This window comes from Paroedura picta, chromosome 7, assembly GCF_049243985.1.
Source record: "Paroedura picta isolate Pp20150507F chromosome 7, Ppicta_v3.0, whole genome shotgun sequence".
NCBI lineage: Eukaryota > Metazoa > Chordata > Lepidosauria > Squamata > Gekkonidae > Paroedura > Paroedura picta.
The window spans coordinates 103,641,318-103,654,315 of record NC_135375.1 but is presented as its reverse complement, the minus strand read 5'-3'; the positions used below and the strand labels follow the sequence as shown (position 1 = coordinate 103,654,315).

The following is a 12,998-nucleotide window of genomic DNA, read 5'->3' as shown; positions in this document are numbered from 1 at the left end:
AAGAACGTCTACTTCTGCTTCAATGACTATGCTAAAGCCTTTGATTGTGTGGAGCACAACAAATTGTGGCAAGTTCTTAAAGAGACGGGAATACCAGAGCATCTTATTTGTCTCTTGAGAAATTTATATGCAGGTCAAGAAGCAACAGTGAGAATTGAACATGGAATCACTGACTGGTTCAAAATTGAGAAAGGAGTTCGGCAAGGCTGTATACTGTCGCCTTGCCTATTTAACTTGTATGCAGAGCACATCATGAGAAATGCGGGATTAGAGGAGTCACAAATTGGGATCAAGATTGCAGGGAGAAATATCAACAACCTCAGATATGCAGATGATACCACTCTAATGGCAGAAAGTGAAGAGGAACTAAAGAGCCTGCTGATGCGGGTGAAGGAGGAGAGTGCCAAAGTTGGCTTGAAACTCAACATCAAGAAAACAAAGATCATGGCATCCGGCCCTCTCAATTCCTGGCAAATAGAAGGGGAAGAAATGGAGATAGTGACAGATTTTATTTTCCTGGGCTCCAAGATCACTGCAGATGGGGACTGCAGCAAAGAAATTAAAAGACGCTTGCTCCTGGGGAGGAAAGCTATGGCAAATCTAGACAGCATCCTAAAAAGCAGAGACATCACCCTGCCAACAAAAGTGCGTTTAGTCAAGGCTATGGTCTTCCCAGTTGCAATGTATGGCTGCGAAAGTTGGACCATAAGGAAGGCCGAGCGTCAAAGAATTGAGGCTTTTGAATTCTGGTGCTGGAGAAGACTCTTGCGAGTCCCTTGGACTGCAAGGCGAACAAACCAGTCAGACCTAGAGGAGATCAGTCCTGACTGCTCTTTAGAAGGCCAGATCCTGAAGATGAAACTCAAATATTTTGGCCACCTCATGAGAAGGAAGGACTCCCTGGAGAAGAGCCTAATGCTGGGAGAGATCGAGGGCAAAAGAAGAAGGGGACGACACAGAATGAGGTGGCTGGATGGAGTCACTGAAGCAGTCGGTGCAAACTTAAATGGACTCCGGGGAATGGTAGAGGACAGGAAGGCCTGGAGGATCATTGTCCATGGGGTCGCGATGGGTCGGACACGACTTCGCACATAACAACAACAATCAAGGCAGTTCTCCCGCCTAAAACTTGAAAGTTCCCAAGGGAGGGGGAAACGAGCCACAGGTGTCATAAAATACAGTGTTACATTTCGCAGGTCCTTGGTCTCCTCCGGAGACAAGATGAGATGTTATGGTTACAAAAGGCAGACCCGGCCAAGCAGTTCAAAAGACAAATAATTCACAGCTCTCTGAGATAACAGGGCACACAACTTAGTTTCTGTTTCAAGCAAGCATGCATAATATATGGGCCTGGGGCCTGAGGTACAAAGGAAAGAAAAGGTTATACAAATAATCATGGCAGGGCAATCCTGACAGGAGCGCGGGGCCGCGTTTCAGGGGAGCCTCTGGGACACGGGGCGGGCGGGTGGCAGCGTGTCCCTTACCCTTCCCCCTTCTCCCCTTTCAAACCCCATTTTTATAAATGGGCTTTGAAGCTAGTTCTTGAATAAACGGCTCAGGAATGAAATCACTAAAGGCAACTAACATCCTTTCAGCAGTCATACTGAAAGAAAAGTTATTTCATTTCCCTCCGTTTTTCCCTAGTGGTCCGTTAGGAGAAAGGGCAAATTCCTTCCATCCCCTTTCCCTCGGATGTTTACATCTGTCTAAATATTGGAACATCAAAAAGGTTTCTGTGTCAAGGAAATGAGTCTTCAGCCAGCCCACAAGCCACCCCTTTTCGGTTTCGTTTCCAAAGTTTCATTTCGTCTGTTCCTGCTGCTTGCTCTCCCTGCCCTCCCAGCCTTTTAAATCCTCTTTCGGTTGACTAGCTCATGAGATTTTCTTCTGGACAACAAAGCACCAATTGGTAAGTGCAATTGTTTCTTTTTATGGGGCCCTTTCACGGTGGTGACAGATCAAACAAGGATGGGGAGAAGAGCAGATAAATATTCTGTATATTCCTAAAAAAGAATTTAAAAGACTGATGTGAAGTCCTGTACGGGCAGGTTTGTATATTTAAAAAATATGTCATTTTGAATTGGAGCCTTTTTGAATCAGCTGGGAGGGGGACTTGTCGTGGGGTTGAGGTGGACGGCCTCTGTTTCTTGGGCTTGACGTTTAAAAACGAATGAAATCTTTTTAAAACCTTGTGATCTATCATATTCCGCATGGAAACAAATACAGGAATTCCATTTCACGATGACGTCAAACCATAACAAAACCCTCTGGGAGGCAGTCACCAAAGAGACAACTAGTATCACAAGAGTTTTTCATGGGAATTAAATATGTGATTATTTTAAATAACTTCTCTGGGTAAGGAAAAAAAGGGGGGGGGGACTTCATATTTCAGCTCCTGATTTCATTTTTCAAGATCCTCTTCCTTATCTTCAGAATGTCCTTCGGCTCCCAGATGGCACACCACTGTGACTTTGTGGCAGTGCACACTTTTGTGAAACCCTACAAACCACACCTCCTGGTTGTCTTTCTATAATTTTATACTTCATTCTGTGTGCCAGAGCATTATCGCAGGACATTATGAGGCAGTGCTCCATCTCCGGAGGGGTTGTTTTTAATTTTTATCTCAAATTATCTTAGCTGTCATCCATTCATTTTAATTCCATTAATTTAGCTCTAGTACTGAACCTTTGCTCTACTTTATTGAGCTTTTATTCTGGCTCATTTTTCCCTTTTGTTTCATAAGCTCACAGGGGCATGGGCATGTCCAGAGTGGTTGGAGCAGGGGTAGTCAAACTGCGGCCCTCCAGATGTCCGTGGACTACAATTCCCAGCAGCCCCTGCCAGCATTCGCTGGCAGGGGCTCCTGGGAATTGTAGTCCACAGACATCTGGAGGGCCACAGTTTGACTACCCCTGGGTTGGAGGAACAATTCAAAGAAGGTTTTCCCACTGACTGTTCTCTTCTTTTTACTTTATCATTCCTTATCTCTCTCACTCTCTCCTCTCTACCATTTAAGGGATTTATGGTGCTGGTTTTTTTGCCTGTGAGGGTTGCTCTTTCTGAGTGCTGGATCTGTAGTGTGTAGGAGTCAGCGGATTGAGAAGAATATCCAAGAGGGGGCATCAGAGGAGATTTTTGTTTACCATATTTAGATTGGGAACTTCCTGGTGTTTTCCAAGTACTCTCCTCCAGACTTCAAGCTCCTCTGAGAACACTTCCTCCCTGCTTGCCTCCCTCCAGAGCAGGCGGAATGAATGCAGAACAACAGTTAGTCAGGCAGTTAGGGCTCTCTCCTCTCTTTCTATACAAAGTTGTTTCTCTTCTGCATGAAAGTATTGTATTTTTTTAAAGCAGCTTAGTGCTGGACACCTTTGTGCATGTTTAACCTCTGTGCATATTTAACCTCTGCCAACACTGAATGTATGACATATAACTGTTGATCTTATGCATATATTTGTTAATTTGTGTGTGTGGGGGCTGTTTATTTGGGGCGGCTTGTATTCCATATGAGTGGTGTGCCCCGCCGTTCTCATTTTAAGGTTTAAAATTAAAATGCATCTAATTCAGGCTTTCTCAAAAAGGGTTTCGTGAAACGCTTGGGTTTCTTGATGGCCTTGGAAAAGTTCCCTGAATGTGTGCGAGTTAATTTTTAATATATTTTTTTTAATTGGTTAAACATTTACTGGGTGTTGTGACCATATATGGGCATGTCATCATGCTCCCTGCCCCCAAAATGGCCAATGATGAGCCTGGAGGGGAGAAGGGGAGAGGCCTCAGGTAGGCGTGTCCACAGCTCTGCTTCACAATCACATTCTGCATGATCATACTACTTCTGGGGTTTCTCAAAGCTTGAAGAATGTTTCAGGGATTTCTCAATGGTAAAACTAGGCATGTGCATATTCAGCTCGGAAACGCCAGAATCGGGGCTGTTTCGGGCGTTTCCGAGCCTAAAATGGTCCGAAATGGACCGTCCTCCATCTTTAAATCCGAATGGATTCTGACTCCCCTGCAAGTTTCAGGAAGATTGCACCAGCGGGTCCTGCTCCCAAAGAGGGTCCTACTATTCCCTCTTTGTTAGCCCCTAGGATGGGACCCCTTGGTGCAATCTTCTTGAAACCTGCAGGGGAGCTCAGGGACTGTCTTGCACGAGTCCCCTGCAAGTTTCAGGAAGATTTCACCAGGGGGTCCCATTTTAGAGGCTCCCAAAGACCTTTTCCCATAGAAGTCTATGGGTAATCAAGTTAAAACCAGAGATTTCCGAACCTCCATTCTATCCAATGGAGCGGATAGGGGTACCCTTTTGGGAGCCCCTAGGATGGGACCCCTTGGTCCAATCTTCTTGAAACTTGCAGAGGAGTCAGGGAAGACCCTCCCTGAGCTCCCCAAGAAGTTTCAGGGGTGTAATGTACACCCCCATCCCCTGGGAAAGGCGGGGGAAGGATTTCCAATGCAAGTCAATGGCCCCATTGACTTGCATTGGATCCGAATCGATTCGGACGGCTCCGGATCGATTTGGATCAATCCGAATCCGAAATGGTTCGAATCGGCCCAATTTGGATCCGAGACGGTCCGAATCGGGGGCCCCTTGCACATGCTAGGCAAAACTGTTGAGAAATACTGATCTAATCAGTTTTGTGCCGATTGTACTAATACTTGGCTAGGGTATTATCTGACTTCATCATCAATTAGCTACTTAACCTCAAGTCAGTCTGGCTCTGCTTGCTAGTGATTCACTTTGCTCCTTTTCTGCCAATTGTAAATTAGTTTTCCCTTCTCTCCCGCTGATTGGGGAGGGGGGACTTCTGTAAGAATTAGAACTATTAAAACTTATATCGAATGAGTTTCATTTCAACCAGTTGTTGCACCTCCCCTCTTTTACCATGTCTAGGAAAAGAAATTGTCCCTCTGCCTTTGTCGGCTTCCAGCCAATGCATAAAGCCGGATACCGTCTTTGACTGCAATATTAAAACTAGTAATCATTCTTTGCCTTTATTAGATAACTTGTTTCTCAGAGGCAAATGAATCAAAAGTTAACTCTTCCGTTCTCCTGCGTACTCACAACACCGCACTGCCTAAACATAATCCTATGCTGCCCTCTTCTGACCTACTCGCTGCTGGAAAGGATTTATGCCAGGGGTAGTCAAACTGCAGCCTTCCAGATGTCCATGGACTACGATTCCCAGGAGCCCCTGCCAGCGAATGCTGGCAGGGGCTCCTGGGAATTGTAGTCCATGGACATCTGGAGGGCCGCATTTTGACTACCCCTGATTTATGCCCTGAGAAGGGTACCCTTCAGATCCTAACCTCTGAAACTTTTCTAGCTGCCAAGACTCTAGGAAAGATTTATGATAAAATCAATGCCTCATATCAAGCCCTTTCTATCAAGTTCTGGGGAGGGATCGTACTTCATCACAGGTTCTATCTGGAAGCTAATCCTTCATTCAAAACAATTTACAAAGAGGCTACAAAATATCACCTAGGAGGTCTATAGGAACCTTTTGATGCTAGAACTAGAGGTGTGCGTTTGGGTGGTTAAAAACTCGGGGGGGGGGGGCAAATCAAAACGGATTTAGGGTTTTTTTCCCCCGAGTTTTTACCCAAACTGAGACTCAGATACAAATTTCACAAAGCCAAATTGCTTCAGCTTGTGTTTCAGGATCCTGAATCTTCCCGACAAACAGCTGATCACTAGAGAGGGACCCTCTGAGGACTCCCACAGCCCCACAAGCAGAGTGAACCAGCTGTTTGTTGGGCTGTGGGGTTCCAACCGGCCCTCCCCACACGGCCCAAGGCACCATGATCCACAGAGAGAAGCTTCTTCGCCGATCAACTGAGGGCAGCAATTTGGGGGAAAGTCAACTTTCCTGAACCCAAATCAGTCAAAACTGGGATTTGGGTGATTCAGGATATGCCAAACAAGGTCGGGGTTGACTTGATCCAAAACCAAAATAATATCACCAGATATTGTGGTACTAATCACAACTGGCCATTTGTGCCTGTAGATTAAGCTCCCAACATGAAACTCCCAGTACATCGGACAGAACTGCACCTGGTAGTCACTATTATATGTGAAAAGCTGTTGGTCTTCACCATCAGGGATGGAGCCTGCCCTTGGGAGAAGAGTTCATAGTCTGAGGAAGAGTGCTTGCACTCGAAAGCTCACGCCTTGAATAAATCTTGGTTGGTCTTCAAGGTGCTACAGGACTGGTTTTATTGTGTTACTTCAGACCAGGGGTAGTCAAACTGCGGCCCTCCAGATGTCCATGGACTACAATTCCCATGAGCCCCTGCCAGCATTTGCTGGCAGGGGCTCATGGGGATTGTAGTCCAGGTAAATCCTCCATTTCAGCATGATGAAGCATTTAAGCCAGGGGTATCATCATCATCATCATCATCATCATCATCATCATCATCATCATCATCATCATCATCATTTTATTTGTATCCCACTTCCCCCGAAGGCTCAAGGCAGCTCACATAAAAACCCCAACCCCCTAAAATCCATAACAATGAACAATAAACATTAAACAGTAATACCAGCATTCACTGGCAGGGGCTCATGGTAATTGTAGTCCATGGACATCTGGAGGGCCACAGTTTGACTACCCCTGCTTCAGACCAACACGGCCACCCATTGGAACCTATTATATGTGAATCAGCCCTAAGGCATTATGTGGGTGCCAGGCAATGGTGCACTGGGGTGTTGTTGGGTGTTCTGAAAATGACCTTTTGTTTTCCTCCCTTGCAGACCTCCACTGGTTTCTTGCCAGAGTTTGAGAAGAACCATTCCTGTGAAAATGGGTATGATGTTATAATGCACTCTGAGCTGCCAGCTGTAATTTCTGACATGCAATCCTAAACAGAGTTACACCCTCCTAGCCCCATTGAAGTCAATGGACTTCGAAGGGTGTAACTTGCTTTAGGATTGCACAGCCCATCCCCCCTTGGTGTAAGACAGGAATTCTGTCAAAATGAGAATCCCAGCTTCCTACACACCCTCTGGTTATGTGCTCTGATCTGTTTTGCCTACTCAATCTTGCTAATGAAATTTGTTTGTGTAAATGGCTGATGTAGGAAAGTCCTGTCCCATTTTAGCATTCTGTACAAATTCCTTCAGACTCTCTACAAGATTCCATTGGGCACTAAAGCCTTGCTAGGCCTGATCCAGAGAGAGCCAACGTGGAATAGTGGCCAGGATCTGGGAGCCCCAGATCTGAATCTGCCATGGAAACTTGCTAGGTAAACTTAAGCCAGTCACACTCACAGCCTCACCTACATCACAGGGTTGTTAAAATGGAGGAGAGGAGAATCATGCAAGCTGCTCTGGGTGTCCATTGAGAAAGAAAAGAAGAAGAGTGCGCCATTGATCTAGAACTGACTCAGTCCCTGAGCCTTCCAGGCAAGAGAGGAGCAGAGCTGGTTAGTCATTGCCTGCACCTGAGTCACAACTCTTGTGTTCGTTGCTGGTCTCCCATCCTACTTAGTAGTAGTCCCAAGCTCCAATGAGCTGGGTAGGAGTGCCAGACCCACCCCCGCCCCCAGTGGAGGCGTCCCCCATCACCAGGCCTGACTACCTTATCACCAATCAACTGGCTGGTGGGAAGGGGACTTATCTTGGAAAAGAGGAGACCCAGTTGACATTCCAGCACCCTGTCTATGGCCCTTCAGACATGACCCAGACATTATTTATTTATTTATTTGATATTTAGAACACCCTCCTGGCAAGCCAGCTCAGGGTGATGTACAAATAAAAAATTTGAATTTAATTATTTTTAAAGGTACATTTAAAATAGATATCATGTCAGCAAAGTTGGGGCGATACTCTGACATTTGAGCAAAAACTCTATGGCAGAAGCCAAATTTACCATAGAGTTTTTGCCCAAAGAACAGAGCATCACCTCAATGTTGCTGCATGGTGACGTCTCATCTGGGTCATGTCAGAGGTGACATGGACATGTCACTGCAACATAGGCTGGGTCTCCCTTCCACTCCCAGTAAGTACCCCCATCTCCCACTGGGATCTGCCAACCCTAGAGCTTGGGTTATACTGGGCTATCTAGGCTGCCATCGGGAGAGAAGAACAGAAGCTATAAAATAAGTAAGGAAGTAAGACAGTAAATCCTGTGCACCTTTACTCAGGAATAAGTCCCTTTACATTCCAGGAGACCTTCAGTCAACTAAACACACGTGCAGGCCAAACAACACATAATTTGAGAATTCTGTGATTAGAACTTTGACCCTAACAAGCAGATGTGTGTGAGTGGAAAAGAGATGTATCAGGTCCACAAAGGTGGGGAGAAAGCTGTGCTGCCTCCCTGGAAATGCCCCTTGGGCTATTTAACAATTCGATAGGGAAGGAAGACGTGGATCCATATTATACCTGTCTTCCCCCCCCCCCCAGAAACATAATGCAGCCAAGTAGAATTTGTGGTCAGGAAATTGGGCAGCAGGAAGCATTTGCGCAAACACTCCTGTGCTCTGTGGCCCTTATTGAGACCCCTCCCTTCCTGACTGCCTGCCTTGTTCCACCAAAGGATGTCTCTGAGCCATAATCACAGACTTGCAGCCGTAATCACAGAATTCCAGCGTTAGACTCTCAGGCTGTAGCCATGGGATAGTCCCAGAAGCCCACAGAATTCCACAGTGATGGCGTAGCTCAGTAAGAAACTAAATGTTATAGGATGACCACAAAAGCTTATTGTTGAGAAATTCTTCAGTCTTTAAAAGGTATTTGATTTCCAGGGCCTGAATTCCAATTTGAGGTGGGGGAGATCTCTGGAAATTGAGTAAGGATGGGGACTAGGGGGGGTATCTGGTATCATTGTCACAGAACAAGAAAAAGAGCTGGTTTTTTGTACCCCACATTTTACTACCTGAAGGAGCTTCAAAGTGGTTGACAATCTCCTTCTCTTCCTCTCCTCACAGCAAACACCCTGTGAGGTAGGTGAGGCTGAGAGAGCTCTGAGAGAACTGTGACTGGCTCAAGGCCACCCAGCTGGCTGCATGTGGAGGAAGATTGGGGAATGAAACCCAATTAGAGGCCACCACTCTTACCCACTGCACTGGCGTGGCCAAATTGTGGCTCTCCAGCTGTCCATGGACTACAATTCCCATGAACCCTGTTACATCAAGCTGGCTCTCATGGCTTTAAAATACTGCCATCAAGTCGCAGCTGACTTATAATAACCCAGTGTGGTTTTCAAGGCAAGAAATGAGCACAGACGGTTTGCTATTGCCAGCCTCAGCATGGAGACCTTGGATTTCCTGGTAGCCTCCCCTTCAAATACATCCAGGGGGATGGATGATGAAGAAGAAGAGTTGGTTCTTATATGCCACTTTTCCCTATCCGAAGGAGGCTCAAAGCGGCTTACAGTCGCCTTCCCATTCCTCTCCCCACAACAGACACCCTGTGAGGGGGGTGAGGCTGAGAGAGCCCTAATATTCCTGCTCAGTTTTATCAGTGCTGTGGCAAGCCCAAGGTCACCCAGCTGGTTGCATGTGGGAGAGTGCAGAATCGAACCTGGCATGCCAGATTAGAAGTCCGCACTCCTAACCACTACACCAAACTGGCTCTCAGCAGCACTAATCCTGAATCTAAGCAACACTAACCCTGAATCTTAAACTTAAACTTACTTTGCAGACACATGTCCAAGGATATCAATATGGAATTATATATCATATGTTTACTTTTATTAGAACTGGAAACCTATGAAGAAAGCTTCATCATCCAAGTCCACAACAAGAGCTGGGACGACATCACGGTTTCTGTCACTGCCAGGCCCTTCGTCAAGCTCTTGGAGGGCAACATATTTTTTTTCTGGTTCCACTGGCTTTGGTCCAACGTCAGCACAAAAGTTTGTTCTGGACAGAAGAAGGACGTCAGTAAAGTAACCAAATGGAACACCATCATCCACACACTGGGAAGCTACAGATGGAGGCTGTACAACATCAGGGTGCAAAAGTCTGATGGGTTCGTTGCTGAGTGTACAACACCACTACACTGCACTTGGGTTGTTGAAGATAAAGGGATTTTCCAAGAAGACGACACTGAAAAACGCTGCAAATTTGAAATGCCCATCAGAGGGGAGAATTATGTCCTTTCCCCAGTATGAGGACTTTTGGCATCATTGGAAAGCTTACCCAGGCTTAGCATAAAACAGCCCAGTGAAAAACACCACATGCCCGGTTTTGTATCATTTTTATTCTTGCAAACTATTTTAGCATCTTCTTCTTAATTACTGTTTTTGTGCCCAAAGTCAGAAATAGTGGGCCATCGCACACTAAAAAGAGCTGGTTTTTATACCTGCAGCTTTATTCAACCCTTTGACCATGGAGGACCCCCTGATATACTTTTTCAGACTTCAAGGAGCCCCGGAAATAGCGGAAACTGATCATGACCCTGCCACACCCCCAAAAGTGACATCACTATCTACACCCCTAGCCCTCATTTTGCTCCCTCCCCCTGCTACTACTATGCCCGCTCTACCTCATGTAGTCTGGAAAGAAAAGTAAGAGCTCAGAAGACAGCCTGAACCACCCCAAACCATGCCACCTCAGAGCTTCCATGGACCCCTGGTTGGGAATCCCTGTCCTAGAGACTCTCAGATTGGCTTACAATTGCCTTCCCCTCCTCTCCGCACAGCAGACACCTTGTGAGGTAGGTGGGTCTGAGAGGAGACTTCTAAGAGAACTGCGACCAGCAGGCTTCATGTGGAAGAGGAGCAGGGAATCAAACCCAGTTCTCCAGAACAGAATCGGCCACTCTTATTCACTGCACAACTGGGAAGTCTAAGATTTGCTACAACAGGATTCTACTACAGCTGTCAAAAATTTAGCCACATGCGAAGTTACATGTTCATTTCTTAGTAACCAAGCAGACTTAGCTTCTAAAGAACTGCAGTCCTGCTTAAGCAAAGAAAAAAAATGAATTCAGCCCTCCTGAAAATTCAGTGCAATCTGAAAATTAAATGCAATCTATATAAAGTCAATTCACTTAACCTCGTGTCCACAGAGACTATTAGAATATGGAATGCCATTAAATCTTCCTAACAGCACTACTGCATGCAAGATGTTCAAATTTGCAAACATAAATGCTTTTCTAGCCCCTCTTCCAGCTTTTTCTAAACTTTGGAAGAGATCATTCAAATGAGTGGTAAAGCTTTTTTGTTGAGAGAAGAAAGCCAACAGCAAAGGATGAACCTACTCTGCATGCTCAAACCAGTTCACAACTACTGATCATTCCTGTCATATCATTGCTAATGCCCAGACATAATAATTTAAATTCCAAGTATTTGTCCCAGTCATTCATATGATGATACAGCATCACTAATCCAAGAAGATCTGATTCTAAATTCAAGTTCAGTATACTAATTTTCAAAGTAAATGCTCTCCACCAAGCCTTTGCTTCAAAAGGCATCTCCCCAGTCTCAGTTCTCAAAGGTATTCCTAAAACACATCTCGGAGTTCACAGGATATTGTGTAAAAATCTTAGTCCAGCGATATAATCTGTTACCACGCTACTGCAAACCCCTATAACATGCAATAAATGCACAGAAACGTTTGTCTGAAATGCTTTAACTTCTGCAGGAACATATTATCCCTCAAAGGAATAATAAAATCTTGAAATAGCCTCCCCAATACTAATGGCTGCTCTTAGTGCAAATGTACCTTTTAAGAAAGATTAACTTTAAATATAACTCCCAAATACTTCCATAGGTTGACCTGCTACTGCCCACTTATATTTTTATATTTTTTTTACTCAAGAGAAGTACCTTGAGAGGAGAGTGTATCATCTGCATACAAAAAACACTGGAATTTATATGAGCTAAATAAGGAAGACAGAATATACAAATTAAATAACATGTGTGAGGCTACATCTTTGCTTCACTACTTTGTTCAATACAATAACTCTAGTCAATTCACCAGATGGACCGCATCTTACTTGAGCTGTAGGCCAATCACATACTTGTTGAATCAAAACTAGGAGACACTTGTCAAAAAATTATTTCTTCTGTTTATCCCATAATTTCTGTCTGGGCACTATGTCAAAGGCAGCTCTAAGGTCCATAAAGGCACAGCCTCTGAGATGGTATATTTAACTCCAATCAACAGAATAGTCTGGCAATAGTCAATTGTACTAATACCTCTATGTGTCATGATCTGCATGTTTGTCAACCTCCTGCCGTGGTCCTTCAGGTTTCTTATTTGTAAGATATTGATTTCAGTATCAACAGGTTTCAATAATCACCTGTTGGTGCCAGTTGTCAGTGTATGTTTGGTTGTAAAAGGGGGGCAGTGGGCCTGAGAAAACTGCCTAATCTGTTTGTAACCATTTTTATTGCTTTGCATGTGTAATCAAAATACTAAATTATTTTGGGGAGACTGGACTCATGGGAGTAAGGGAGCTTTGATATCATCAGTTGAGCCTGATGTTCGCTGGTTTGGTATGAATTATGTGCTTTGAAAATGGAAAAGCCTACCTTGTCTTTGGGAGAAAGAGGACTCTTGCCTTCATCATATGAGGCATGTATAAGTCTGTTGCAGGTAGAGGCTCGCATTTATATTGATCAATGTATAGGTGGAGGCTTGCATTATATTGATCAATGTATATCAAATCAGTTTGAGCAAGAGTAATCATGAGCTCATATCACTGCTTCAATAAACAGCTTTTGCCAAGTGTGTTCATTGGAAAAGTCAGTAGGGATTTGACACTATGAAATCCAGCTTGCTCTCATCCCCAAATAGCTTTGTCTTCTACCCATGATAATAATTTCTTATAAATCACTTGCCCACCACTGACAATTACAGCATCAGCTTTTAAGACACAGTTTATTCATTCCCCTGATTGCTGCACCTCTTCTTCTGCCTCCACACCCAATTCCTGACTCTCTTCAAAAAGATTAAAATCTAAGAAGGTACCGGTTGAGCTGGCAAAAGACTTTTATTTGGGGGGGGGGGGGGCTGCATCTATAAAATGCAGGATAAACACATAAAGAGTA

At 44.7% G+C, this 12,998-nt stretch overlaps 1 long non-coding RNA gene across 1 annotated transcript; it reads left to right on the top strand.

The window, feature by feature from the left end:
• The first annotated feature begins 1,439 nt into the window (after window positions 1–1,439).
• On the top strand, window positions 1,440–12,675 carry LOC143841491 (uncharacterized). The gene is made up of 3 exons (XR_013232702.1): window positions 1,440–1,909; window positions 6,749–6,801; window positions 9,697–12,675. It is a non-coding gene; the product is annotated as an uncharacterized LOC143841491 (long non-coding RNA).
• The last annotated feature ends 323 nt before the right edge of the window (window positions 12,676–12,998 follow it).